Below are 19,385 nucleotides of genomic sequence, written 5' to 3'. Positions count from 1 at the left end.
GCCTGCAGCAAATTCATTACCACCCTGCGAGGCTCACTCTGTAACCTGGTCAGGGCAAGGGACGGAGAGTTCCACGCCAAACCGCGAACAATGCTGCCTCAGTTCGTGCGTGCAACAAAAGAACCGAGGGAACTTGTTTGAATTTCAGAGCACGTCCTCTCCTCACACAGAAGGATGGACTTTACACCCCCCCCCCCTCCTCCTCCTCCTCATCCCCTCCTCCCTCCTCATCCCACCCCACCACCAACAGGGGGAAAAACTTGCACACTCTGAGAGCTTAAGTGTGCATGCACTTTTCTATTTGGCGCTTGTAGACGTTATGGGAAAGTTGTCTCTCTCCCTCATCTCGCTCCCTCTCCCCATACCGCCCTCCTCCTCCTCTTCTTCTATCATGTGCTTGGGATATGCTCATGCTTTGCACAGAGCAGCCGAAGCACGTCTAATGCAGGCTACTGAGTGTTAGCGGCAATTTTAAAGTGATGCCCCCCCTCCCAACCACATAATACGGCTGGGATACTTGAGGGGACCATATCACGGTACACACGGACCAAACTGAACACTAGTGTACTTCTCCTGCTTGGGACGCTTTCTGGACGATTGCAGTGAACTGACTCTCCTAGGAAGTAAGTGCAACTTTCTGCCGGTGTTAATAGGCTGCGTAGAGGTAATTGTGTGCGCAAAGGTTTCCAATGTGCGTAAAAGTTAAATAAATGCTGTCGATTAGAAAAAGTAGGTGTAGTTGTATCAATAGTTTATCAGGACTGTTGAATCGTAGGCAGAGTGCACTTGTTTGGAATTAATTGTGAAGTTTGTGAATGGGAACATTTTCTCAGTTTGGAATCAGGACACACTGATTAGACTTTTTGCGCATTTTAGCATTAAATGTAAACTGACCGGTAACTTCAGGTGTGTGAAATAAATGTATATCAATATAGTTAGTTGGCTTTAATATGGTGCACTTTATGGACAGTTCTCGTTCATTCTGAAATAAATGTCACTTTAGACTTTATTCGACAGTATCCCTAGCAGAATGTGCAGTAGTTCCTTTAACTTTAAAAAGGAACATCTTGTTAAAAGTGGTATTGCCTGAAATTATCATTATTATTAGATCTATATGACAGCAAGACACTGTCTTTGGCTAGAGGGACTTGATAAAGTGTTAGTTATGATTTCGGGAGCGAAGTGTGACTCATGTACGCGCAGAAACACTTCAGCAAACCACATACAAATTGCTTAGCAAGATTTTTTACATACTTTTAACAAGAGATTTGACAGGTAATAGTAATTGGCTTATAGGAAAAAAGGTCAGCAAAATTGCCACACAAGATATGTAACAAAGCGTGTATTGTATTGTTTATCCATGAGATATTGCGCACTAATACCTCGTTTGTTTAAATAATATAGGTTACAATGCGAACAGAATAATGCACTTATGGTATTATTTTGGCATCTCGGCAATTAATTAACCCTCACGGATATACAGCTTATTAAAACTTCAAGTGGATCAGCAGTTTGAGCGTTTAAAAAATGGTGTGATGTGATTAAATCATGGCCTCTGTGTGGGAGGCCTATTCTGAAGCCTCCTTTACCCTAATGAGGTGAGCTTTATAATGTTGATCTTAATGATATCAGGTTGGCCTTACAGTCTCATATTCATCAGATCCAGATCAGGAACACAAAATGATTGTGAACGTGTGAAAATTGGCACACAAGAAATGAAGTGATGAAATACGCATGGATACGAGGATTTGGGATAGTATGAACAGTTGATATACATTCTTGTATATGTGGCAGGTGTATAGTTATTTAGAAAGGAATGACTGAAACATAGAAATATGATTGCAATAGCTTTGGCTGGACATTTGAGAGACTAAGTGCTATTTATAGTAAGTAGTTCCTTATTGAAATGCAAATCCTGTGACTCATATTTGCTCATTAAAACACCTCCGCTTGCCCCTCCCACCGACGAACCGAGAGTAAACTTGAAAGCCAGATTTAAAAAGTGAATGGGACACAAACAAAGAGGATGATGCCATTGACAAATAGACCGGTGTTAATTTGTCACCACCTGATACTTCTCCTGTCACACGCACGCATGCACTCTCACATAAGCCCTACCTCTCCCACACATACATTCATTAAGTTGATTACTGTCCTAGGCTAACTTTTTGCTGAATAGTAAGTGATATATGGACATCGATAATTAAAGTTGTGCACAATGTACTTAAACTGACCTGCAGTTTCATGTAATCCTGCGCATGGTGCATCGCATGTTTCACTGCCAGTTATTGTTGACCCACTTCCAAATAGCCTATATTAATCAATTAGTGCGAAGCATTCGTTCACTTCTTACACTTCTGTGGAAAAGTGAGCGGCTTGACACGCGTACACGGTAAAGCTCTTGGGCTTCATTTAGCTCTGAAGCGACATCGCCAGCCTACCTGAACAGCATTGTAGTCTACCGTTCGGATGCGACGATGACAAAAACACAGGGTTTGTAAGGAATCGACGCGAAATCGAGAACGTGAGAGCCATTTAACCACAGTGATGACTGTTAGACTATATGAGAAGGAGCGCAATGAGCGAGCGAGTAGCGTGTTATTGCGATGAGAAAATGCAGCCTGCATTGGATAGAAAGAAGAAGCCCAGGCAGCTCCAGGATTCTGTCTTCATAGAGTTGTTTCATTTTTATTAAGCAGTTGAATCGCTCTCATTCTGTGTAAAAAAAAACATAGGGTTGCCCTGCCATCCATTTTCATCCCTGTGTGAGAGAAGGTGTGCAGACTGCTCGATGCAAGGCGGACTTATTCCAGCGCGCTCAGTATAATGGATGGATATTGTGCATGCATTGATAGGAGGGTGCATTTGCGATTTTTTTCATGACATCATCGCAGTTACATTGTCGTGGTCCGAGGCCTTTGACCTCACCGGGGTTGGTCCATATTTTGGCCACCCCCAGCCCCCTATCGTGTGGGGATGGCCCTTATTCCCCCACTCTTTCCACACCGCCCGGCCGTGCAGCAGAACGGACCCTTTGGCAGTCATCGGCTTTATCTCTCCTTAAATACACGCTGGATGTGAACGGACAACATGACACTCTTTGGCCAAAAAACAAGCTCCTGTCTTCATAATCCGAAACATTTGCGTCGTAATTCCTTGTGCCGTCATTGCACTTTTCACAGGAAACCGGATTTCCCCCTTCACTACCGTGTTTCTTCTCCGCCGGCCTCACAGGATATCTATTGCTACTGCCACAACGACTTAATAGAGGCGAAAGAGCCTTTTGTGGGATTGGAGCTATTTGCATTGCAAATTAGGGCCCCCTGTGCAAGGATGACTGCACCTTACCCGCGATTTTCAAGGCCTACTTCAACTCAGTAATATATGGTAATGTCAAGTGAATATGACATTAACATTGGGATTATATATCATTTTTTCCGAAGAATTGCTGCCCTTTTACGCCAGGTGTATAACAGTTCGGGCTGTGCAGTATGGTCTTCAATGGCAAAAAGGGAATATAAGGAATATAATGCACAATGTCGAAAAAGCAACACTGATGACTTTTAAATAGACCTCGGAGAGATGGAAGCCCGGGGACCAGAAGAGGAAACCTACATGTGGATTATTGCTGAAGATTGGGAAGTAGGTTGTTATCTTTGGTTATCTAGCTGTATGAGTGTTCTGCTCGTCATAAAGCTAGATAACCGAAAGTAAAAACTACTTCCAAACTCATCGAGGACTTGTGGACTCGTGACATATAATGGAAAAGAGATGTGATATTCATAACTTTATTTTGATATTAGTTTTATTTTTGTTCCCCCCCCCCAATGCATTTATAAATGTTCGCCAATAAGGGGCATTTTTGTTTGTGCACTTTGCTTATTTGTTTGTTTGTTCCTATTGATTAATAACTTTCAGGTGGCATAATGTAGGCTATATAATATTTTCGTAAACTCACACACACGCACACACACAGACACACACACAAACAAACAAACACACACTTCTGTTAATACAGTTTATATATTTAAAAGTTTTGGGTATTTCATGACGATGCAACAGTGACATTTAGGGTTTCTGTGGAAACCCACGTGCGATACAGCATGATCGAGCCCGGTCAGGAAACGGCGCTGGCATCCCAAAGAGTAATAATTAGGACGTATACAGAACTGACACAAATTGAGAGAGAGGGAGAGAGAGAGGTGGGGGAGTTGGGGTAGGAAAAGGAGGGAGGTGGCAGAAGAGGGAGGAGAGGAGGGAGGGAGTGAGTGAGGGGATTGGGGAAATATGGGGGGTGGGGGGTCGGGCCTGCTTAATTGATTCCGTTAACCGCAGTGCAGGAGATGTGAACGACTGGACGATCCCATTCCCACGCTCGGTGGGGCAAGTGGCAATGCCATGCCCAGGCCCAATGTGACAGACAGCGCAGTGAGGGCCTGGAGGGGCTGGGAGGGGGGATGGGGGGCGACAGGGGTCATGAAAAGACGTCAAGTGCACCAGACTCATCTGCATCCCCAAAGAAAGAGGCGACGTTTCCCAGCCCCAGCCGACGCGGCGCTCCTAAACTTGGAGTAGTAACGGTCTTGAATGCGTAATGTCTCGCCAATTGTACTGATAATGAGGACTTTGGGTCATTATCTTAAAACTATGCGGGTTTATGAATTTGAAAGAGATGGGCTGCAACTCCTGCAGACCCACTTCACTGCGCGGATCCTGGCGTTGTAGGCTACTCATTCCTCTAAGAATTAGTAAAAAGCACAGATAATGTTGCATAATAATGGGGCATTTCAAGGTGCCATTTATGTGCATTATTTGTATTTGATCTTGAACCCTAAACGGATTTAAGATCAAGGTTGCTGAGAGGACATTTGTTAGCAGCATTTATATAGGCTTTACAACATATATTTTTGGAACGAAAAAAGTGCAAATTGGATCAGCAGTTTTAAGGATAACCCTAACGCTCACTTTTAATGGTTTCCATTTTATCAGACAAAAGATTATTTGGCCGATCTCAGATAGGCTATGCCGGAAAATATATTAGGCTCTGTTTGCCACGAATTATTTAATGAGCACAATTTAAAGCACAAGAACACTGTAATACGAATGTAACACTTATAGCTGAGTTGCACAATTGTATAATAAATAAGTGATATAGTCCTCCCCTAACTTATCAACACAACGTGAGGTGGCTGTTGCACTTGGCGACTGTTTCATACGTCATAAGCTTCTTCCGGTGCAAAACCACGTGTTTAAAACCGTCTTGATTAATAAAAAAGACATTTCAAATAATTGTTTATACAATCTTTGTATAAATGTTTATGTATTATAATTTCCATGTTTTAAAATGTCTGATTGAGTCATAGTTGAAGTTCACACTATGTTCAGAAATCTGTTCTTCTCTTTTCGCAACAGAGGATTATTCAAGTGCAGTGTTAAACAGAGCCGCAGTGGCTGAATTCAACACCTCCTTTACTGAAAAGGTCTCTTGCCGACTTTCTCACACCATCAGACAAAACTAGTGTCTCTTGTTCCCGACCCCCATCAAAGAAGCCATACAATAACAGGTCGTTTACCAGAAAGAACATTTGAGAACACAGTTTGGGTTGAGCAGTGCAGAAAAAAAACAAGTCTTATTGTCCTCGGTTAAGTCGATTAAAATAGTTGTCTAGTTTTATGAAAGGGAACACTGTTTTCAAGTCTGGGGGTCACACTAAATGTCAACACAGAGGACGAAATAACTCAGTATCTGTAACCTAGCCCCCAGCACATGCACATTTCCATTGCAGTTGTTCTTTTTTTCTTACAAATGTATTCTTAAAACAGTGCCAGATTTTGGTTCTTAACTCAAACAAGAAATGTAATTCAATAAATTTTTCTATTTTTATCAGATCCAATAGATTTGTAGATTTTAAGAAGTTTAAGTCAGTGTAAAAACCATAAACTAAATCACTGACTTTATCATCCCTCCACAAAACGAACCTTTAGGTCCATCCTTAAAAGCATAATATAAAAAGGACCTTAGTCCACTGAATGAATAGCGAATGTGAAGCAATGCTGTGATGCACTGTACTGGCAGAGAGCAGCATCACATGTCTCAAACAGCTGCAAATCACACATGCATGCATCTCTCTTCACAGCCTCTTTTAGTACTCATGGGTTGCATGGAGGAGAGATGCAGTGTGGGTTGGCAGAGGTTAGCATGGTGCTTACTGTCTGTCTCTGGAGATTGAGTAAATCTTTCTAATATGGGTAACATTACTGCTTTGTATGAACACTGACAGCCACTGCTGCCTTAAAATAATGAACTGCATTCTCTATCAGTCGACTCTATATCAATCATCAATATCATTTCAAATTCACCTGAAAGTGTAAAGGTTCAAACAATTTCTCGGTGTCTTTATAAATGAGGCTGAACTGTGTCTTCTAGTGTGAAGTTCACAAAAGTATGCTTTTATATTATTATTTATAGATGTGTCCCTGCCATACAAGCATGTTGGGGGAAAAAAGGACCTGCTATTCCGTTCATGGAGACCCATTTCCATATAAAAAAATATATATAGCCGTGTAATCTGACTATGCGTGTTGAAATGGGTGGTGACGGTTCCCTTTCCTTCTCCTCAGTAAATGGGGGCTATGTGCTTTGCTCTGGCCTCCTTCCACGCTGACAACTACAGTGTTTCGCAGCCATTGTTGTCACGTGATATGTTGAGTAACAAAACCATGGCGACCATGGAAGGTGTTTTCATATTCATTTGATGGGCAATCAGCATATTTTATGCGAGCGTGCCCAGGGTTTTTATTTGCATCCACTGTGCCTCTGTGCTGTGTATGGCAGGTGCAGTAGCAGGTTTATAATATGCATCGGGCCAGGCAAATTTCTGTTGCAGACAAAGGATGTGAATATAGTTGACATAAGGGTGACATTCTTTAATATGTGTTGCGTGGCTGTATTTATAGTTACTCCCAGAATGTTTTGCACAAACAAATTGGTAAGATATATGGCTTATTTTTCAATAGGAAAAGTTGTCATACTCAGAGCTACCATGAAGTGTCATCTGCCATATTAGCCTAGACAGTCAAAAATGTTTAATCCAGAGAAGAAATTCAGGACTATATTAATGCTGCTATGGCTTGTGGTGGGGAGCATCCTCCACTTGTATCTACATATATATGCATGGATGTATGTCTTGGTTTGCATGATGTGTATGTTTTCCTGTGTGTTTGTCTCAACGATTAACTGACGGAGGCGTCTCGGCTAGCTATAGTGAGGCCACTACATCATGTTGATGAAAGGGAACAATAGCTGTGTCTCAGTCAACAACGTCTGTCTGTCTGGCTTGGGCCATGTCTCTCTCTTCCTCTGGGTGTGTGTGTGTGTGTGTGTGTGTGTGTGTGTGTGTGTGTGTGTGTGTGTGTGTGTGTGTGTGTGTGTGTGTGTGTGTGTGTGTGTGTGTGTGTCTCTCTGTGTCTCTCCTGGACATGAACTTGAACTTGAGACAGGCAGCCAGACACCATCTGTGCACCAGGGGTAATGAATTTGGTGCATTCAGGGCTGTGGAGCAAGCTAGGCCTCCGACACCCATTGATGAGCAGATGACCCCTATAGTCTGAGTTAGCTCTTCATCACTAATATAATTCAACAGTACCAGCTGGTAGTAGGGGAGTTTATTTTGGCTGTTTGCCAAGAGCAATAAGAGAAGTGATGCTGCTAACATGCATGTGTGGAGTATGCATGTTTGCCCGTGTCTCTATGCTTGACAGTGTTGGAGCATCCTGTTTTTCTTTATCTCTCTCTATATAGCTCATGCTAATTAATTGACATACACCCTTTCCCATCCCATATACTGTCCCTTTCCCTATTAAAGCACTGGCCTGCTTTTTTAATGACACGGCCATGCTGAATTTATTGCCTTGATAATTGAAAGGGTCGGTTCAGTATTCCCTCTGATGAAGGGTAGTAAGTGAATGAAGCATAAACCTTAAACAAGCCGGGCACAATGTGAATTCCTACAGGCCGACCTCCTCCTCCTCCTCCTCCTCCTCCTCCTCCTCCTCCTCCTCCTCCTCCTCCTCCTCCAGATCAAGCTTCTGCCACAATCACAAGTGGACGCACACACACGCATGCGCACACACAATAAGGCTTTTCCCTCTGGTTGGTGTCGCCACGGCAACGGTAGGTGAGATCACCGTGCGCATGGCAGCATCAGCCCTTGCCAATGCAGGACAGACTGTTTGTGTGTGTGTGTGTGTGTGTGTGTGTGTGTGTGTGTGTGTGTGTGTGTGTGTGTGTGTGTGTGTGTGTGTGTGTGTGTGTGTGTGTGTGAGAGTGTGTGTGTGTGTGTGTGTGTGTGTGTGTGTGTGTGTGTGTGTGTGTGTGTGTGTGTGTGTGTGTTTGTAAAGTGCTGTATGCAAAAAAACATTAAGCCACTAAGTGCCTCTTTAAATGGTTCAATTTACACATTTTAGTTTATAATATGTTTCCTGTCAGGTAAACTTAAATCCACTGGTTTGTTGATTTAGTCAAAGTTTCTCTAATTGAAGCCATAATGTGGTTGTTCAATGAGTTGTGCGAATCTGAGGTTATGGTTTCCATATAAGGCAAAACAGATTCTGAGAATATAAGGGCCTTTTACACACATACTGACACACACTAACCCTCAAAAGGTGTCATCACCTTCATTAATGGTGTCAATGGCGATTTAAAGGGATCTGATCGACCTACTCCATAACAGAGCAGTCAGCCATAACTTGCCAATAATCCACAGAGGAATGTCATGGTTGGACCCTTTTTAATGAGATCATGCATGGCCACTTGAGCGTCTTGTGGGGAGCAGCGGGCATGCTGTGCTCTGCCACGCTGTACGGCCCTCCTCATCAGCTAACTGCATGGATATGCACGGCCAACATGCTGTCAGAGATCTATTCCATACATTGCATTATGCGATCGTCTTTGAAAGTGTTGTGTTGTATGTATGGGCTTGTTATCTGGAATTAGCAGATTATTCAGCTCTTGTGGGATTAAAACGTTGTCTTTGGTAGTTGACAGTTGGTAGTTTAGAGTTTTACTACTAAGAATCTACAATTTCAGCTGAGAATAAAAATTCCCAGAAAATGTATGTACAATATAACACTACATACATGACTGAGATACATTCTTCTGACATTGTGATTGTGTTTCCACAGTTGCAAACAAAGTGAAGCAAAAATGATGTTGTCCCTAAAATGAAACCACTAACATCTTATTGGTCAAACTATTGTTTTATCAAAATCAAATCTCCATCAGTATGCTTGCGAATCTGCCACAACACGACAGTCTACATTCCCCCTTTATTTAAGTGCTGACCATAGAACCAATCACTGCAAAATGTCTAAATTAAGAGGCAAGGAAAAAGGAAGAAAACGATATTTTGATATAAGTCTTGAGTATAAAAATACTCTAAGATTATGTTGTTTTCTAAGATGTCTTTAATTGTGTACTGTGTTGGCTGATAAAGGCATCCACAGTGCCTCAACATTTAAAATGACTAGGCATTGTTGCTTAAACCGGACAACTGGTCATATGATCATACTTACATTCAACCTACATATTCTCTTTTTATTTTAATACAAAATACAACTGTTTAAGTTGTAAGAGGAGGAAGCATAATACGCTATGCCACATGTTTCTCTTTGTACCTGTATTTCCAACCATAATAATGCTTCAGCTCTGTAGCAGCATTGTTAGATGTTAATACTGTAGCAGCAGAAGTGCACAATAAGGCTGTGTGCATAAATGCTATTTTTACACTCCAGGTCTAAAGCTGGCTGTCAGCCTGTCTTCCAAGATATTTGTGCTCCGCTGGCTCTTGATTATGCAAATACTATGCACTATAAATAAATTAGTATAATTGCATCTGAAATATGCTTTGAATCTTTCTCGAAGATGAAAGGGTGTAAATAATATATTTCGTGTCACTGCATTATTCATCCTCTATTAATTACAAACATCGGGGGCCTCTCACCATGCTATATGCTATTCTCTTATTTGAAGTCATCGACATCTTATTTTTGTATGTACAGTACACCGTATACGGCGACGATCTCACAGTATCAAGTCATTTGTTTCTAAATGATGAGGCTAATTGTCTAACTGTATTTACCCTCAACATCCCATTAGTCAACGCTATTAACGTTATGCAGTTTCCAAACCTTAATTATCTTTTATTGTTGAAATGGTAATTCATGTCTGAACAAGCTCTGACTCTATAAAAAAACAACATACCTGTATTCATTGTCTGAACACCCTGAATTTTTCTTTTTCTGATGTTATGCATAAGCAGGTCTATATTATCATTTCATAGAAGAGGAGTGGCTTCGGAAAACATTAAATAAGCATAAATACTGCAGTGGTGCCGCCACTACAATTAAAATATGGCCGTCTTTGCGCTCTTTGTAGAGCATACGATATTGAGGCCTAGATGCAATTTGAATACGGGGAACCATTTGAAAAATATATGCTGTTCGGCAATTAAATTATATGGGCACTCGGACTAGGGAGCCTGTTCCACTGCATATAGAATAGTGAGCAGTGGTTGCTACGCTCGCATTAGCATCTGGCCCTTTTATGTAAATTTGATGAGAAAGGACTCATGCATATACGCCAGGGCTGGGGTGTACTCGCCTAATATCCTTATTAGAGAGGGATGAATTAAATATTTATCAGGGGGGCTAAGGTTTAGGAAGGGGGGCCTGTCCTGTGTTGTCGTGAGGACCCGAGGTGGAAGAAGGGGGAAAGGGAGGAGGAGGTTGGCTTTCTGAGTGTCTCTCTCTGCCTCAAGGTGCCACCATCTTAAGGCGTTTGGCAGTAGTGAGAGTGTGAGGAGGGTAGACCTAAAATGTCCGCTGGCATAGACACGTGCACGCATACACATTAACGCATACAATTTCTGTGTGGTATGAATCACGGGGCACTGAAAGTGGATTATTCATTTACTTTCATCGGCCTCTCTGCATGCTGAACGTTTCATTTGCATGTATTAATTTCCTCGATAACTGTCACCTACAAGATCGGACTGTGTTTAGCTTTCGGTTGCACGCCGTTTATTGGGTAAAAGCGCTAATACTTGCACCATCATCAAAACCAAACCAGTGTTTGGTAATATTGAATCATTTCAATTAAGCATTTCAATTTATTTTGAGCCCAATAATCAATTTGCTAATTGGATTTTATTGAGTTGAGTTTAACTAAACATTGTTATGCGACATAAAAATCATTTATATTTGAAACTATTTAATCTAAGATGCATTTATGTGGTAATTTAAAGTGATATAATGTCCATTAAATATATTGATTGCCGTCATCTTGAACGAGTGCCTGCCATCTTAAGGTGCAACACATCATAGAAATAAAAGTCAGTGTATTGTATTTATGACGAATGTATCAGTGTACTAACTTCAATCTCAAGGATAAAGGTGCACCATTTTACCTTTTGGGAACAGTTACTGATAAAACTCTTTTTGTGAGAGTATTTCTCGAAAATGTAACGCCAAAAATGACAGTAGGATTGCTTTAGAGCAGAGAAAATAAGTCGGTGACAATATTGCCAATTTATGTAAATCAGCGCTATACTGTTCCCCTATCATTTTCTGTCTCCTTCTCTCTTACTCACTATCACTGTCACATACACACACTGTAGCTGACCTCTCCTATCTGTTAATTATCATAAATTTGCTTAGTGAGGCGGCATACACACAGGCACACACAGGCACACACACACACACACACACACACACACACACACACACACACACACACACACACACACACACACACACACACACACACACACACACACACACACACACACACACACACACACACACACACACACACACACACACACACACACACACACACACACACACACACACACACACGGGCGCAGCGCACAGACACACATTGTTCAGTGAGATACAGACACAGCATTAGCATTCTCTTTCATCCTGAAGTGCTCCTGAGGCATAGCATGAGGAAGAATGTGCAGGAAATTATTCAAGATGAATTATACCACACATCATCCTTATTTTTTTGGGCACACACACACACACACACACACACACACACACACACACACACACACACACACACACACACACACACACACACACACACACACACACACACACACACACACACACACACACACACACACACACACACACACACACACACACACAGCTCAACAGAAAGTGTGTTATCGGAGGTGTTACGGTTACAGCTTGGTTAAATTGGTTGACAAAGTTTATATTGATAAATGTATATTGTGTGTATAATGTATAGTGTGTGAATTCATCTGGAAGTTTTCATGTTAATATACTATATGTGTGTACGAGGATAATATATGAGGTGTGTGTACTTGTCATAGTCAGCCTGGTGTCCTTGTTTACGCAACATAAGGTATATAATATCAGCTGTTTCCCTGTTTCTTCTGATGAGTGGTACGCCCCGGCGTGCTGCCAAAGAAGTGGGAATAATTAAGCGGCTGCATGTTTGAGCCTGGCGTTGGCTAATGGATTGTTACCGGGAGGAAATAAGACAGGCATCATGGGGGAGCCGGTGGCAAAGCAGACCTCGACTTTGGATAATGAAACACTGAAAGCCACCGGGGTGGAGAGTAGGAACACCTCTCGTAAAGGAAATGTTTTTGTTTTATGAATACTTCTTGTTGTCATATAGGTAGGTGCAATTGGCGAGGAGTCACAAGGTGTGAGAAAGGCACAGTTGGTTCTGCTTCACTTAAGTCAAGATGTAGTTTTTCCTATTTTCAATTACTTACACTGTGTTTCAAATCAGTGCAGCTCACTTAAACATCATTTTTATTTGTACACTCTATAAAAAGAAGGGCTAGTGGGCCTACGGTCTTTATGTTCCTTTTCATGTTATCTCATTTTGCCTGTGTGTGATTGTGTGTATAAATATGCAATTTGCATTAGAGCTAGCGTCCTCTGCATCACCACACTACTGCTTTAGAGAAAGCAGGTGGACGATTCCTGGCACCGTCGTGACACACACACACACACACACACACACACACACACACACACACACACACACACACACACACACACACACACACACACACACACACACACACACACACACACACACACACACACATATGTAGGCTAGAAACAGAGTAGTGTTGGAGAGAGGGGGAGCAGAGCGGAGGAGGGAGATAGAGGAGCAGGAGGGAGATGGGATGAGACAAGCCACACAAGCCGCAAAGGGAACGGGGTGAAGGTGGAGGGGGATGCTGTATAGTTACCCTAAACCCTGCCGTAGGGCTAAAAAGACACACAGACACACACACACACACACACACACACACACACACACACACACACACACACACACACACACACACACACACACACACACACACACACACACACACACACACACACACACACACACACACACACACACACACACACACACACACACACACACACACACACACACACACACACACATTCACTGGTTTGCAACACAACCGCAAAACACACTCAGAACATTGTAGAGCATTGCAATGGGGAGTATAAGAATACGCCCTGTGTGAAGATGTTGGTTGTTTATTATTATCACTGAATTAATAATTTAATTTAAAGATAATGGTTGTCAGAGGTTTATGTTTTTTTATTCTTTTATCGGGATCCTTGATTTTTATGTATATATTTAGAGTTTGTATTTTATATAAAATATAAATAAAATTGAGAACACAATCATAATAATCTTGTGTGGTTCTGTCATTGTTTATTGCCATGCAGCACTGTCATGACATTGTGTGTGCCTGTGCAAGTGTTTGAATATGATGTGTGTGTGAGTGTGTGTGCACTTTGAAACAGAGCTCTAATAAAATGTGGCATCTGTCAGTTAGATATTGACATGTCATAAGAGCCTCACAATCACTGGGGAACATAACCCAAATGAAATCCAGAAAAACAAAAATGACGTAGCGTCATAACCACCACATGGTAATGCAATGTACTTATCGAATATGTAATATATGAGACCAGTTATTAAGGTTCTCGTTTATCCTTTAAAGATCCTTCCAAGTTCATCGGCATGTTGCTGTGGGAGGTCAATAATTTGGTTTAAAAACGAACCAAAGACTGATGAAATCTATCATGTTTACCTTTGACCTCAAACTGGGCTTGTCCTTTAGCCTTGACATTTGACTTGTAACCTTTTCAATCCAGTGAGAGGAAGCAGAGGTCAAGGGTGGTTTGGTTCAACAACATGGCTGCTGACACTGAGTTAGTATTCACCAGCATTTGACTGGATAGATTCACAATTTCTAAAATTATCAAAATGTTAATATGACATAGTTAGGTATAATTTATACCAAAAGTACAACTTTAGAGCTCTAGGTTAACATTTACACAATTTCTGATATTAATAAAGTCTTAAAATGTGTATACCTCCAATGACCTTCACATTATCTGCAAACCAGAAGCTGACTTGCCATAAAGATATCAAGTGAACTTACTTCTTAGGCAAAGTGTAAAGGTTGAGAAGACGTTTGCACAAAGTTATTGCCAATTTGATTTCCTGTCAATTTAGCGATGGTAAATGCTACCCCTGTTTCCTTACTCTACCATATAACTGCGTGTTTGCTTTTCCCTCTTTTATTTTTTTGTGGAAACATGTTAATTGTGATTTGCTCAAAAAGAGCAACTCAACATGTAAAGGTTAACTCTTGGTAAATGTATTCACTCTCTGCCTTTTTGTGTCTTTGCTGTAGTGATGGAGAAATTGAGCTGTGGAGAACTGAAGGCAGCAGGAAGTAGAAGACCCCCATGAGGTGAGCTTTGGTTCATAAACAAAAATGCATAAATGTGTGTGTGTGTGGGGGGGGGGGGGTCTTTTTGAGATTATTGCGACCACTTGTAATTAAAGGACACAATCAAATAATTGATAATCAATCTTTACATTTCTGATTAAATGCTGAGCATCATAATCACCATTATATTTTAAATGTACAAATCACACTGTTGTTGAAAAAAACACAGTGTTTAGGATTACTTACCAAACACATGGATTCGATTTTATTACACAGTGTTTAGGATTACTTACCAAACACATGGATTCGATTTTATTACACAGTGTTTAGGATTACCTACCAAACACATGGATTCGATTTTGTTACACAGTGTTTAGGATTACCTACCAAACACATGGATTCGATTTTGTTACACAGTGTTTAGGATTACTTACCAAACACATGGATTCGATTTTGTTCAGACACATTTTGATACAAAGTATTACAAAACATGGTCAAAAATGTTTTTCCAGGCAGAGTTTTATTTTCGAACTGTGCCTATCTTTGCTGATGTGTGAGTCTGTGTCCATGTGTGTCTGTTGGCCTGCAGCAAAGTTAGCTCATGTGTGTGTTGGATAAAGGCATGGATGTTAGTAATGGTCCAGAGGACACAGTAAACAGAATGGCAGTGGTTTGAAGGGAGCTCAGGCGATGTGCGCAATATCAAATCCCATGACCCACTCTTTGCCCTGTGGTCCATAACAAAGACAAAAGCCCAGGGGAAACAGAGGTTACTGTTCACTGTTCAACACAACACAACACACATACGCACCAACAGTAGCTATAACCAGGAAGTGATTTCAAACTGTTCCTGTGGCCATTGAAATCCATGCGGTAACAGTAATCAGTGCTCAGCCCTAGCACTGTTTGCATTGCGTGCAGGACATCTCGCTCCATCAATTAGAACCACAGCCTTTTTAACATGTGACATTATGTGTTATTGAAACGATAGAAACAATTGAATGAGCTGAGATGTGTTCATGACACGGACACATTTATCACATTAGTTGCAAACATCAACCAATCACCGTCTGTGCTGTCTTTATTTCAACTTTGACCACATTTTTCCGACAATGAAGTGACCTCTAAAGCGGCATTGTTGGTTCAAAGTGTTAAGATAAAAGGTGTACACACTGTGCACAACTAGCTGAAACGTTTTACATCTGCTAGTGTCAGCTACAAAAATATAACAGCACTATACTATGCTTATAATAAGACAATATTTCGCAGATAAAATAATACCACACAGTGGCCTCTTTGGTAGGAAGAATCAAACCAAATCAAAACACCCCATTGATTCTACAAGTTCTGTTTTGAGAGTTGAAAAGTTGATTTCTTAGTGATGCTAGAAAAAGAAAAGAAAAGTGGCTAAAGAGAAGAGGCATGTCAGCACCCATGAGCCTCAGTATACTCATCCTAATTACTCCCAATACTGTCTCACACACATTTGGTGGACTGCTCAGAAGGGCCAATTAGAAAGGCAGGGCAAGTCACTGGGTAGGAAAAGGTAGTGCTCACGTCTGTAGCTCCATCTATATCACAGAGAGATGGAGCCGTATATCAAATTCTGCAGTACATTTCCCAAAAATGACCCTGTTGCATTGAAATTAATGGTTTTGCCACCATAACATTGATTTGAATAGAATATGTTATAGCTGACCATTGGCATCTTTCTGTATGTTCTATATACATATTTTCATTCCAGCATAACTTCAGCGTGCAGAGTGTAGCCAGGATAATTTCGATAGGTGTTTAAAGGGCTAAAGTGAAACCCATTAGCCCTCTGTGAAAGAGGATGTTGTTACCTGAGACTTCAGAACTGTGTCATTGTATAAAGAGGTAGGTCAACAGCTTTTCAGTTTTTCAACACTTGGCTGAATAGCATTAAAAGCTGACTTTTGACTTTAGTTTAATTGGGTTTCACTAGATAATTGAATAACTGAAGACCATCTGCTGAGAATCTTTGCAAACATTTTCTATACATACAAAACTATCATCTTACATATCCTTCCTTCTGCTAAAAGTCTAGCTAAAAGTGTGTCAGGGTCATTAGACCCCTATATCTGACTTTGCATTATTTAGTTTGAGAGGTAGGCTTTTTTATGAGTAACCCCCCCACCCTCAGCCATTACCTGTGTGCAGAATAAAGCAAGGTCATGGGGCTTGAAGCTGAAACAGGAACCCAGAGCACCTTTTCTATTTTGCAGTATTTTGTGAGACAATATCAAGAAAGGCTAAGAACATGGACTTTTTTATAATCAATGTATTTCTCTCTCTCACTCTCTCTCTCTCTTATGTGTATGGTCATGATTGATATTATTTCAAGCTCAGTTAATAAAAAAGCATATAGCATATAAGGAATATTAAAAAATATCCCCCATAGAAAAGACAGTATGTTTACTATGCATTATAGTTTGTTTATATTGCACTGCCTCATTTCCTATTCTATACTCATAATCATTTATCAACCATGCATATTTAGAGTACAGCTGCTTACTATTATGGTGCCAGCGGGGGTAAGTATTTAAAATGTGGCGCCCGTATTCCTGGATATTATCCCTCCAGTCTAGTAGGCCGGCTTCTGCATCATCAGTGCAAGCCCACAGCGATTAATGAAGTCGTCTGCATGTGTCTGCATGATTAAGGAGTGTTAAAGCGCCAGCGTGTGTGTGTGTGTGTGTGTGTGTGTGTGTGTGTGTGTGTGTGTGTGTGTGTGTGTGTGTGTGTGTGTGTGTGTGTGTGTGTGTGTGTGTGTGTGTGTGTGTGTGTGTGTGTGTGTGCAAGTTGTCTCGAATAATACAACAGAGAACAAAAGAAACCAGAATACAATGAGGCTTGCAGTAGGTATAGGTCCATTCACAAACATACAAATAAACAATTTTGCACAGTAAAGATAATATGGTAAATGCAAAGGTGGAATTATTCATGATGCCAGCAATTATAAATGATGACTAAAAGTTGGAGGCCACAGAAGGAGTACAATATTTATGAAGATATTGTAAAATAGGTGAAAGGCTTTTTTTCTTTTCAATGATTTAGTTTCAATCTATAATTTTCCTTTTTCCTATTTGTGAAGTAATTCCATATTTCATGCTTGGATGCAACCTCTACCCCGTGTTATATATTGCAGATGCTCATGCCTCTTAGCGATAGCACACTATGTCATTTCCATGGTTGTTCAAAGATTCCACAAAAGTAGGACATACTCATTTTTCTTTTCCTCATTCTGATGCACCACATTATTATTGGTGTAGCATGGGATGAGTCTGGTATTTGCAGAAATCTCTTCTTATCAATTTAAAATTAAATCAGATTAAAATACAGTTTTTTTTTAAATGCAAGTAGCTTTCATAGGGCTGTGTAATAGCGATGGGTAGGGATGGTTTCTTCTGCATCATGATACAGTCAGAACAAAGGATATGCACATTGTAAAATCATGCAAATTAATGCAAATCGATGGCAGCAAGGAATAGCGAAGTGGCAGGAGGGGAGTTTGTATAAGCAGAGGGATGCCAAGGACTTTGTATACACTTGCCGGACAATCTAAGTTGTGGCAGACAACTACAAATATATGTGTTTTAATCTGATTCTAATTTTTGTGTGTTCAGCAAAACAAGACTACTTAATTTCCTCTGCATACAAGTACTGAATGCACCCCAGTACGACTCCTAAGGCCTAAACGATATGTACCTTTTTGTTTACTTTTTGCATAATTATTTTCCTTATTTCATAATGCAACGATATGCCGTGTTCGCTGAAGAGGCTGTCGTAAAACAAAATGGATGCAAATGTGATACAATATCTGCTAATAGCATTGCAGTAATTGTGTCTGTGTGTGGGGGGAATATTTATACCGTAGTGGTGTCTCAGAAAAATGTAGAGCAGACATTAACACCAGCGCTAATGAAAGTCCTCCTCACCCTCCCAGTAAATATGTATCAAACATGTGACATTTCCTCGAGTGCGTTCAGTAACTGGGGGGATTTAGGTAATGATGAACTGGGTCTGTCTCCACAGTAAGAACAAGATTCTCCACTTATTTCCCTGGATATTTGATTTGGTTCTTACCATAAATATTTAAAACACTAGTAGGGTTACCTATATACTGTGCCAAGACAATATTACAGATGCATGAGCATAGAAAGTGCAAAAACATTCATTTGAGTATTTACAACTTTAAAGTCCAGTTGCTTCCATCCTAAATTATATGTCATGTTTACATTAATACATTATACAACACAACAGTGTGTGTGTGTGTGTGTGTGTGTGGTATAGAATTGCGTGTGTATTTAATCGCAAATAAATTAAACATTTTAAATCCTAATTTGTAGATAAATACAAGAAATATGGCCAAAAAATCATAGTTTAGAAATATTGTAATCTTTCATAGCAAGTATTTTGGTATTTTGGATTATTCACTATAGCAATCACCTTAAATCAATGCTAATATCAACATCTATTGCATTCAGAGGTGTCTTGCCATACAAAAATCAGCAGTCAATTGGTTTCAACTTGCGTAACATT

At 40.6% G+C, this 19,385-nt stretch overlaps 1 long non-coding RNA gene across 1 annotated transcript in view; it reads left to right on the top strand.

Moving 5' to 3' along the window:
• The first annotated feature begins 261 nt into the window (after positions 1-261).
• Positions 262-19,385, top strand: part of LOC307043239 — a 35,947-nt gene continuing 16,823 nt past the window's right edge. Inside the window, exons 1-2 of the long non-coding RNA XR_013809306.1 lie at positions 262-623; positions 14,784-14,843. This is a non-coding gene — a long non-coding RNA (uncharacterized lncRNA). The remainder of the gene's footprint in view (positions 624-14,783; positions 14,844-19,385) is intronic.

The sequence above is a fragment of the Notothenia rossii genome (assembly GCF_949606895.1).
Source record: "Notothenia rossii genome assembly, chromosome: 6".
Lineage (NCBI taxonomy): Eukaryota > Metazoa > Chordata > Actinopteri > Perciformes > Nototheniidae > Notothenia > Notothenia rossii.
This window is presented reverse-complemented; position numbering and strand designations above follow the sequence as displayed.